This window comes from Salvelinus fontinalis, chromosome 18 (assembly GCF_029448725.1).
Source record: "Salvelinus fontinalis isolate EN_2023a chromosome 18, ASM2944872v1, whole genome shotgun sequence".
Classification (NCBI taxonomy): Eukaryota; Metazoa; Chordata; class Actinopteri; order Salmoniformes; family Salmonidae; genus Salvelinus; species Salvelinus fontinalis.
The window spans coordinates 45,878,127-45,890,074 of NC_074682.1; the positions used below are offsets into that span (position 1 = coordinate 45,878,127).

General features: G+C 42.2%; 1 protein-coding gene across 5 annotated transcripts in view; it reads right to left on the minus strand.

Annotated features, from left to right (window-relative positions):
* LOC129815626 (disks large-associated protein 4-like) overlaps positions 1-11,160 on the minus strand; it is a 224,167-nt gene extending 213,007 nt beyond the window's left edge. For all 5 annotated transcript variants that reach the window (XM_055869606.1, XM_055869600.1, XM_055869601.1 and 2 more), the window contains exon 1: positions 10,779-11,160. The gene's annotated coding sequence lies outside the window, so the exon portion shown is untranslated. The remainder of the gene's footprint in view (positions 1-10,778) is intronic.
* Positions 11,161-11,948: the final 788 nt, after the last annotated feature.

Consider the following 11,948-nt stretch of genomic DNA (forward strand, 5'->3'; position numbering starts at 1 on the left):
AACAGAGCTATTTGAAAAACAAAATGTGCTGAGAAAAACACGTTTTATAACACGTCAAGCGTAGTGCAGATAAAAAGGTTTCCACTACGTCAAATGATATGAAATGGCAAAGTGTACGTTGGTAAAAAATACATAACAATAATAAAGGCGATTTATACCAAATTAGCATACCTCCTGAGTTACTTCCTTGTGTCAAACCTGGTAGTTTGGTGGATGGGACGCCCAGCTCTAGGTAACTAAGAGGGCAACCAGTAGGTCCGTCTTCTCTATGTCATGTTTCTTGTAGGATGACAATGTCTGTATTTCCAATTTATTTGATGAAGTCTGAGTTCCTGCTCTTTAGGCCAAAGGCAGATGACTTCAGACCTTATATATTCCAGGATGAGATTGTAAAAGCTTTGCGTTCCATGGTGTTTAGTGTTGTTTTTGTGTGGTTTAGGCCTGGACCATTACAGTAGGTATGAGCAGAGCATGTTGAGCATCTGATACATACCTCTTAGGTCGCAGGACGGGGCTTGGGGGGGGGGTGCAGTAGTGGGGGTTGAGCCTGTTGCTCTGCTTATGGTCTCTCTCTCTCTCTCTCTCTCTCTCTCTCTCTCTCTCTCTCTCTCTCTCTCTCTCTCTCTCTCTCTCTCTCTCTCTCTCTCTCTCTCTCTCTCTCTCTCTCTCTCTCCCTCTCTCTCTCTCTCTCTCTCTCTCTCTCTCTCTCGCTCTCTCTCTCTCTCTCTCTCTGTCTCTCTCTCTCTCTCGCCACTTCTGTATTTTCCCACCTCTCTATCTCTATATTTCTCTCTCTTCCCCCCTCTGTCTCTCTGTCTGTGTGGGGAACTTATGTCCCGCTGCTTTGTGTACACTTTTTTCAGTGATAGGAGCCATTAATGAATCATAGAGCACCACAGAGGACTCTGACAATAAGGACCTCACCCACTTGCTAGATCCAGGACACACAAACACACACACACGCACACTCACACACACACACACACACACACACACACACACACACACACACACACACACACACACACACACACACACACACACACACACACACACACACACACAAACACCCACACACACACACACACACACACACACACACACACACACACACACACACACACACACACACACACACACACACACACACACACACACACACACACACACATACACACAGACCTTTCAATCTTTGAAGCTTCTGAATTAAACTTTAATCTGGTAAAATTTGAATCTGAATTAAGCATGTGGAGACAGGCTGATCAAAGCAACAAAAAAACGCACAGTGAAAATGCACATGGAATCTGTGCAGTACAAGACAATCAATATGGAAAACCTAATCATGACATGGTGTTCATTTCTTTCCTCTTGTGTTCAGTGGTGTCAAGCTATTACTTGTGCCACATTGTTTTTATTGTTCTCCGGGTGCACGAAGTCGAAGTTAATATGCAATTTGTGCTGGGGAATTGCTCTATAGCTACCTATCTTCAACAACAAAGCAATTAAAGGGCTTATCCTACACAGAGCTTAGAAGGGACACACCATGTGTCCGCTCCTCTGGAAAACACGGGAAGGACAATGTCACACTAACAGACCTGGGTTGAAATAGTATTTAAAATCTACATTCAGCATTTACTTAATGTTCCTGAAATGCCATATGGGCGGAGTTTGCCGTATTTTGACTATTCCGAGTGGTTCCATTAACCCAGACAAGCTCATTCAAGCACAGATATAGTATTTGAAATGGTTTCAAATGGTATTTGAACACAGGTCTGAACGTCACACACAAAACAGTAATGTAGGCTTCCTCTTGGACTGTCAAACAGGAAACCCAAAATCATTTCATTTCTGTACAACTAAATGCACAGATATTATAAATAATTCATGCTTATTACATGATAACAAAGGTTTTGTGAACTGTAATGCTATGCTATGCTATGCATTCCTTATAGGGCCCTTGACTGTAAGGCTGCAACACAATAATGGAGAGTCAGAAACAAGTTTGACGACTCCATCTCATATGCTCAACAGCCTAATCCGAAGTCAGAATACAGTATTCTAGTCACAGACACCGTCGGTTAAATTGATTCTGTTCACCACAATGGGGAGAGATGATTAACGTGCCAGTGTTCACATAACAACTGGATTAAACATAGACGACGAAGGAACAAGTAAAGCAGAGCACATCTCTTTAATTTCATTTCTTATCCAGATACACACCAGGGAACACATATTACAATGAAGCCTTTTAGTAAATTGAGAAGCAAGAAGGTCTCGGTCTAATTCTCCAACAATAATTGAATCTCCTTACGAGAGGGATAGATACCTGTGTCCTCGGATTTGAGCTAATGCTTCGTTAAGAACTCCTGTTTTTTCCCATCACTGTGATTTAACCAGGGGATGTACAGTTGACAAACACTTGAAAATTCCTGTTAGTAACATTTTATGCACTATTATGCTAAATTAGTGCTACCGTTAGTGCTACCGATAATGTTTAGCATTGACGGCAAGTCTTCATCTCCACTGGTAATAAATGTTTCCCGCCCTTTTTTACCACTACCTCCCTGGAGTCATCCAATAAGCAGGCTGCACATTAGACCTACAGTACAGTATATCTCACCTGTCTCACCTTTGACACCATAACACATTCTATCATGAAAACACAAGACAAAGACCTTTACTCACTGCAGTTCCCAGGTTCACTGTTATGATTGAGCGGCCGGCAGCTCGACCAGCACCTCACAGAGATGCATCTGTCGAGAGACGGCCATTTTATCTCCATTAGAGAGAGTGCCAGAAACAGGCCGGCTAGCTAGCGGCTGGGCTATCATTCACACTAGGAAGGCAGGGGATTTGATTGAGGCCATTCTGAGAGAGGTCTTAGGTATGGGGAGAGAGTGCGGGATGTAGAGAGAAAGAGAGATCAGAGTATGTGAGGGAGGTATAAAAACAGAAGGAGAGAGTTGGAGAGTGCCATCAGGGAACAGATAGGCTTTGGAAGGAAATGCCCACATTACCGTAGCCTATCTTGTATGGGGGTGATGTGGCACCGTGACTTGTCAAAATGGATTCTACGGGTGTTGTATTGATGGGGTGAGGTGGGGACAAATGAACAATCAGAAGAGAGCGAGAGGTGTTTGTTCTTCCTCTCTGTCTGCCTCACTCTGTCTATCTCTCCCCCTTTCATCAGTACCTCCCTCTGTATCGCTCTCTCTCTCTCATTCACTTTCTCTCTATCTCTGGTGTCTCTATTTGTCACTGCTCTGAGTTAAAGAGGCCATTGTCAAACCTCAAACAATTATCCTCATTCTAGGGAGGGAGGGAGGGAAGGAAGGAAGGAAGGAAGGAAGGAAGGAAGGAAGGAAAGAGGGAGGGAGGGAGGTCCGCTATGCTGTGTTCAATGTTCCCTCTCTTTACAAAGCTTTCAGGTGAACATTCTCTCGACCTTGATTACAATACACCTACTTCCCTTTGAATCCTGTCAATACTCTAAACTTAGAAAGCCTCAGGCCCCTCCCACGCAAACACACTTGACCGCCCTCCTAAGCTGCCCTCCTCATCTGCTACACATACTAATGCTAGTGTGGACATCAGGACACATTAGGAAACATTGAATAGGCTAGTTGCAAAAGTCTCTGCTGAGCTGTCAATGATTGGGGATCTGATAGGCTCTATAGCCCAAGCAACCATCCTGTGTAACACATACATACTGTAGCACTGCCTCCATCACATCCAGACCCACCTGCTTCCTCTTCCCACACCCACACCCACACACGCACACGCACACGCACACACACGCACACACACACACACACACACACACACACACACACACACACACACACACACACACAGCAAAAATGATTTCACACTCCATTGGCCCTCATCAATTATAGATCAGTGTGGTTAATTTCATACATGTTCTATTAGGCTGGCCTGTTAATGACATTGAAGTGAATGGATCCCACTCTGTGTGGTGCTGGAGATCTGACTCCAGACCTGGGTTCAAATACAATTTGAAATCATTTCAAATACTTTAGCTGGGATTGATTGAGCTTGCCTGGTGCAATGGCACCAATAGAATATTGGCAAGACTGCAAAACCCCACCCATCTGGCACTCCAGGGCAGGCTAGCGCAAACACTTAAAGAAGTTGAACTCAGGTCAGTACAGATGCAGCCTGAGGCTTCTTATCATTGGGTTACGAGGGCCAAATGGGAATGGGAGGTCCTAGAGATACAGCATGTTACGGGATACATATTTTCTGTCGGCTGATTATAATATTGTGTGATAGGATGTTGATCCATGGTGAAATCACCATCTCTATTGAACAATCTATTGGAGTCATGTATAAGGCTAAGCAAAGTGGACCTTCAATTTCAGAGACATTTCTCAGGAGGCAACAGATGGTTGTTAGACCTAAGGTGGGCGTTGAAGCATAACACATACAGTCATTAGCAGAGAGTTGGAATACTGAACAATTGCCTTTTTTTTAAGTTAGCTTTCCGTTGAGAATAAACTGTAGAATTGTGGGGGGAGAAAAACACAGCTTAAAGCCAGTGTCAGTTCATGTAGTGTATAAATCATATTAGCAGCAATTACTATATTATGTACAGAGAGAATATAATTGAATAGTATTGGTTACCCTCCATGTAACCATTTTCACAGTCTTGTATAGTTCACGCAATACATATGATACGTTAACTCACATAAAGTATGTGACCTGTGGTGGTCTAGCAGTTAATGTCACTGCCTTTCTAGCACGCCATCTCTCCTCCTTACTTTCCTGTCTCTCTTCACTGCCTCTGGCTAATAAACTAGAAAATTCCAAAACAACAAGAACTCACACAGAGTTTAACAAGTCTAACAGTATGAAAACACCTACATATATAACTAATTTCACCATATTTGACAACTAAAACCAAACAACAACCCCTGTCCACACTTTTCAAACAGCAGTTAGCGGCAACACAGCCTTATCGCTCGCTTGCACCGCTTCAACCTGAAACCTGTACTTGCTGTGTGTAGAATAACAACTGCCTCAGCAGAGTGACATAGACTAACCCCTGCCATGCCATGAGTTTGGGCATCATGCCAGTCTTGTTTCCCTGAGAAGGGTGGCTCGCCTGGCAGGTTACTTGAAGCCTTAGTGACCGTGACTAAGCAGCTCGTGACTAAGCAGCTTGGGGAAGACGGACATTTTAATTAGAGGCGTATCGCTTCGGGTTGGGACGATTGGGGAGTACTTTATTGATGTCAAGAATCTCTTAGTAACTCTTCCCATTCCGCCCCACATTTCAATACCACTGAGACTCAGGAGAAGATTCAGAGTGGGAGAAGGTCGGAGAAGAGACAACAGGACTGCAGTCCAATTTAATGAGTTTGGGAAAGAACCCCAGAGGAACGAGGCAGGGGTGCATAATACCACCACTTGTGTTCTGCAGTCCTGCTGGTTTTCAGTTCTGCAGTCCTGCTGGTTTTCAGTTCTACAGTCCAGCTGATTTTCAGTTCTGCAGTCCTGCTGGTTTTCAGTTCTACAGTCCAGCTGGTTTTCAGTTCTGCAGTCCTGCTGGTTTTCAGTTCTGCAGTCCTGCTGGTTTTCAGTTCTGCAGTCCTGCTGGTTTTCAGTTCTGCAGTCCTGCTGGTTTTCAGTTCTACAGTCCAGCTGATTTTCAGTTCTGCAGTCCTGCTGGTTTTCAGTTCTACAGTCCAGCTGGTTTTCAGTTCTGCAGTCCTGCTGGTTTTCAGTTCTGCAGTCCTGCTGGTTTTCAGTTCTGCAGTCCTGCTGGTTTTCAGTTCTGCAGTCCTGCTGGTTTTCAGTTCTGCAGTCCTGCTGGTTTTCAGTTCTGCAGTCCTGCTGGTTTTCAGTTCTGCAGTCCTGATGGTTTTCAGTTCTGCAGTCCTGCTGGTTTTCAGTTGTTTGATCGTTGGATGCTATACGGTTTGGCTAGTCTACCCACCTGGTTTCTCATGGATAAATTAAGTTCCAAAGGCAAGGACAAACATTTTGCAGGACTTTGGCTCTCTAGGACCAGAGCTGTGCACTGCAGAGGCAGACAGACAGTCAACCTGTTCATGTCATATCTGTATGTGTCTATGTGCATTAGGTACTTCATGCTACACGTCTATAAACACAGGAGCTATCTAGAACCTAAAAAGGTTATTCGGCTGTCTCCATAGGAGAACCCTTTGAAGAACCCTTTTTGTTTCCAGGTAAAGCCCTTTTGTTTCCAGGTAGAACCCTTTTGGGTTCCAGGTAAAACCTCAAAAGGGTTTTACCAGGAACCAAAAAGGGTTCTACGTGGAACCATAAAAAGTTATCCTACAGGGACAGTCGAAGAACCCTTTTGAAACCCTTTTTTCTAAGAGTGTACCGTAACAAAGTATATTTCACATGAAGACAGACCTTGAGAAGGTAGCCTACAATGCAATTTCTCCAAAGCATTGAAAATAGTTTGAAAAGAACAGCCCTTGAAAATGAAGAAAAGTTACAATGACAGTGATCATTTTAAGGGTACAATATACACTTTCTTGCCATCGCATGAATGAAATGCTCTATCACCAACAAGATATTCAATGACAGCTGACTACAACGTTTAGGCAAAAAGCTCAATGAAATTCACATTTGCCTTCCTGGCAATCAGTGTCCTCTTGTAGTTATCCTGGAGTTATCAGACTGCTGATTATTTCTGTTCATTATAAACTATCGCTGTGCAACATCCACATCCACTTCATTTTCAATATTCTTTGTTGATCCCTGTTGCGTTGCCACTGTATAATTAGAATCTGAGCTAGCTGCTTCTAACAGAGCCCTCTGTCAGTGCTGTAATGTCTGTGGCTGACTTTTAAAAACCCAAACATCTTCTGGCATACGGAGAGGGGCTGTTTGACATTTTCACAGACTAAATTATTCACACTTTTGACAATACCAGAGACGTGGCGAAGGCTAAAGAAGGTCATTTAAAGTCCTGCGACTGTTTTTGCTCTTAATCGAGGAAAAATGAATCACCCTTGCAGGGTCTAGTTTTAAGGCAAACAAAGCAAAGCTATTATCTTTATAGGTTATAGCTTTGCTGAAAGGAGATTTTACTCCAAAACTAAGCACACATGTTGTGTCACGATCGTCTATAGGAGAGAGTGAGGACCAAGGCGCAGCGCGTGAAAAGAACATCTTCTTTTATTAAGAAGAGAACAAACACAAAACGAAACCACTTTAACAAACTAACAAAATAACAAACAGACGAACGTGAAGCTAAGAATGAACTAGTGCATACATGCAACATAGAACATCGACATAGACAATTACCCACAAACAGCTAAAGCCTATGGTTACCTTAAATATGGCTCCCAATCAGAGACAACAATAACCAGCTGTCTCTAATTGAGACCCAATTCAGGCAACCATAGACTTTCCTAAACACCTACACTCAACCATAGACACAGCTAGACAACTATACTAAACATAAACCCAACTACTCTAAATAAACCCCCTAAACCTTACAACCACCCTAGACACTACAAAACCCACATAAATTACCCATGTCACACCCTGACCTAACTAAAATAATAAAGAAAACAAAGAATACTAAGGCCAGGGCGTGACATGTTGATATGAACGTGAGGTTTGCCTTTTTGTCTCTGCAGATACTAGGCCTATGTTAAGCACAAAAGCAGAGAGGGATGACTGTTGCTACTTTGTCTGTTTGTGTAAGCTTAAACTTCAAAGCATACCCACTGATGCTGTAGAGTATTAGTGTGTGCGTTCTCCTGTGCTTGCTTCCCCCATCTCTCCCCATACCTCAGCCCGGGAAGTCAATACAATGACATCCACATTCTTTCTCTCGTTTCCTTCTCTTGTCAGACAGCCATAATAACTTATTCACAACCATAGCTTTGCAATGGATGCACCCAAAGTCAATAAAAATGCTTTCGGAATCTACCAGCTCACAAGAAAAGGCTGAGAATCATTGCCAAAGCTATCTTGGAAGAGCGGAAGCCCTGAATTTTCTTCGTATTTGTTTTTCTCTCACTCTTAGAATTCTCATTTTTCTCGTTGATGTAACATGGTGTAATCTAGCGGTCCGTCTGAGAACTGGAATGCACACCTTCATCTCTGCAGATATTCATTACAGTGTTGGCTATATATAATGCTTGTCCTACCCCTGCCATAATATTATATTAACCTGTTAAACCCAGCCTCTATGCGCAAATAGACTAAATAGCAATTACCAACACTTTGTATACTCCTGGGGTTAGGAGAAATTAGATATCAGTTTAATTTTTACCCATTACGTAGGTTACTGTAAAACTACTGGAGTTGTATATAGGTTTTATATAAGAACGGGCCACAGGGTTTGGGACAGGCCATACATAAACAAACATTTTAAACACTTAGCGGCGGAATTCACATACAAAGAATTAGTGTGATATAAACATCAACAATCAAAAGCTTAAAATAAGTATTTTAAAATAGGGCTCTATCCATCTTTGTGCGTGTGTGCGTGTGTGTGTGCGTGTGTGTGTGTGTGTGTGTGTGTGTGTGTGTGTGTGTGTGTGTGTGTGTGTGTGTGTGTGTGTGTGTGTGTGTGTGTGTGTGTGTGTGTGTGTGTGTGTGTGTGTGTGTGTGTGTGTGTGTGTGCGTGCGTGCTTGCGTGCGTGCGTGCGCGTGTGTGTGTGGAAGATGAGAGAAACTGGCGAACATGACATGAGTAAGTACATATGAGCTAAAGAGAAAGAGGGTGAGAGCGTGAAAATGAGAGTGAGTGAGAGAATGTGAAAACGAGAGAAGAGAGGGACTCCAAACTGGCTGCGAACGCCCATACCCTGGCAGCTCTTCTCTTTTCCCCCCATTGTTTCTAACTCAATCAAATTGAGGCCACTAATGCAGTTAGTCCATGCTATTGAGGTCACACAAAAAAAACTGTTCAAAGGGCGCTAAACCTGATGTTAATTTGATGGCATGAAAGACACATTTACCTAATACTGTAGTCTGGCACATTATGGCGCACTTACCTTTCAGGGCAAAACATAACTCTTATCCCCATGACAACCTCACAGTAAAGGGAGAGTTGCAGAAGGCGATTGGCCATTATGGACAACATATGAAGAAAATTGTGCGGAAAAATGCTATTGATTTATTGTGATTAACGGTCTATCTTTGGCCCAGCACGTGGTGTGTCTGTCACTGTGTATTAGATGCAGTGACTCATTTCTGCTCGTAGTATAAATGACTCTATAATTAGTCTTCACCAGAGCGAGGATATGGTCATCATCTCTAGTAAGACGAGTCATCATTGCTCCCTTTCAGAAACAACCCCTAGGCCAAGGCCTACAAGCCCTGCCTCTGCCCATAGGCACTTTTGTAGATCTAAACTGGATAGGCATAAGTAATATGCAACAATTCCATATCCTCTATCAGACGGCAGGTAGGAGATCCAATATTGCTTATACCTAGAATTTTAGTTCAGATCAACATGAAGCAACTACCCACTGGGCAGAGATGTCAGTTCAATGTCTATTTCACGTCAGTTCAACGTGGAAATAATGTTTATTAAGTTGGTAGGGTCTAAGCTCTAAGGTAAGGATGAGGGGGTTGTTTCCTGACAGGTTCCAAGTGTTCAATAGGTCCATGTGAAGTTCAATAGCTAATTTCTCGCCAAACCTGAAGTAGAGCTGCTGACCATTTTGTCATAGTATGATAAGAATCACAGTCATAAGAATCAGCAGTCTGTAGATTTGACCAAATTATCAAAACATATTACTTGCCAATATTGGACCATCAATATTCCTCCTGCAGCATGTCAACAACTGTACATCCCCACCAGACCCGCATACTCTGAGGGTGGGAGAATCGGTGGCTACTACCATTCTCTGTCAATGAAAAATACATATAAGGCAAGAGAAGATAGTTACATGCGTCAAACTTCAAAGTAGTTGGACATTATGGTGCTCTGGCCCAAAGCCGACTCAAATGTGTTGGACGCAGACACGCATTGTTAACAAGAGTCACATTACTGCCACATGACAACCCAGTGAGTGGTACGCTCTATTTTTATCGTCTAAGCTTTCTGAAAAGTGGTTTCATCCGAATAGTGCGACGCTGCATTTTCTCCAAGGTGTGCAAAACAACACATAGGCCAACTCAAAAACCACGGACAAGGCTACTGCAAGGGTCAATGTTGATATTTAGTGTTGCGTCTCTTCTTACCTTCAAAGAAACCAAACCTGCTTTTGTTTGACTTGGCTCAACAACATGGAGAAATATATCTCCAAGAATTCCTAATACGACACTTTTTCTTTCTCAATTCATCGCTCAAGCCCCCTCTATCGCCAAAGGAAAAGCCTCTATGTTCAACATTATTAGGCTACTACTATTATTTGTTAAAATCAATTGTGAGGTTATTGCTTCAAATCAATCTCCAAAAGCTCTGTTAATGGACAAAACGACTTGGCCTACATGTCATGCCACACAAGCGGCTGAAATAACCAAGTTTAAAAAAAATCACCTGCCAACCAGCATCAATTCATTCCTGTAGCCTAATGCACAAATATATATAAATAAAATACTATGATTAAAACCACCTTTGACTGCAGTCGAAATAAATTGATGTCAACCACTTATGCCGTCGCTGAATAACATTATAACTGGCGTTCGTGACACATATAAACATGTATTTCCTATGCCATGTGTTTGGTTATTTATTTAATTTATTAGCCTAAACTACAAACGCCCATGTAAACATCATAACACAATTTATTAATCCGTTTTTCAAATCTTACCTTCGGAGTCCTCAAATCGGTTTTCAATCGGTCTGGAGAAAGATTGAACTAGACTTGATGTGCGATTATCCTGCTCTTATTGACGAGAACTTCCTAAACGGGCTATATTTTGAAGACCGGCAGCAACGTTTTTGAGAATAAATAAAACACGGTTATAAACACAAATATGACAAATGAACGCAGTGCTCCAGTTTTTAAATAGCACACTTTGCCGATGTCGAGTCGGTTATTCGTCCGTCTCTCCGTTTAGGGAAATGCAAGCGCCCAGGTTCACAGCGATCCCCATTACTGAGCAGTTCATATACGTTGGCATTAGGGAGACAGCCTAGACAGGGGTTCTGTGATGCCAGGCAGGCGAGGCAGAGATACTGCAACGCTCTCAGGCCACTTGGGAAACCGAGAGAGAGAGAGAGAGAGAGAGAGAGAGAGAGAGAGAGAGAGTGAGAGAGAGAGAGAGAGAGAGAGAGAGAGAGAGAGAGAGAGTTCAAATCAGCACCATGGAAAGCACTGGAGCAGGTTGCTTTGATCGGTGATTTGCATGAGGTTTGAGGATTATGAATGAATTTGCAAGAAATAACATTGCAAATAAAAATAAATAACTAATGTGATTTAATTCTTATTCCATACGAATACTCTCCGCTGTTAGATTTCCGTATAATATGTAAACAGACGTGGACCTACATTTAATACAGAATGGACTAATACGACATTTTATATTCCCTTGTTAAAGCTTTGTTCTCAGCAGTGGTGGAAAAAGTACCCAATTTTCATACTTGAGTAAAAGTAAAGATACCTTTAATAGAAAATGACTCAAGTAAAAGTGAAAGTCACCAGGTAAAATCCTACTTGAGTAAAAGTAAAAAAGTATTTGGTTTTAAATATACTTAAGTATCAAAAGTAAATATAATTGCTAAATATACTTAAGTATTAAAAGTAAAAGTATAAATCTTTTCAAATTCCTTATATTAAGCAAACCAGACGCCAGGATTTTCTTGTTTTTTAAATTTACGAATAGCCAGGGGCACGCTCCAACACTCAGACATAAACTACAAACAAAGCATTTGTGTTTAGTCAGTCCGCCAGATCCGATGCAGTGAGGATGACCAGGGGTTTTCTCTTTAAGTGCATGAATTAGACCATTTTCCTGTCCTGCTAAGCGTTGAAAATGTA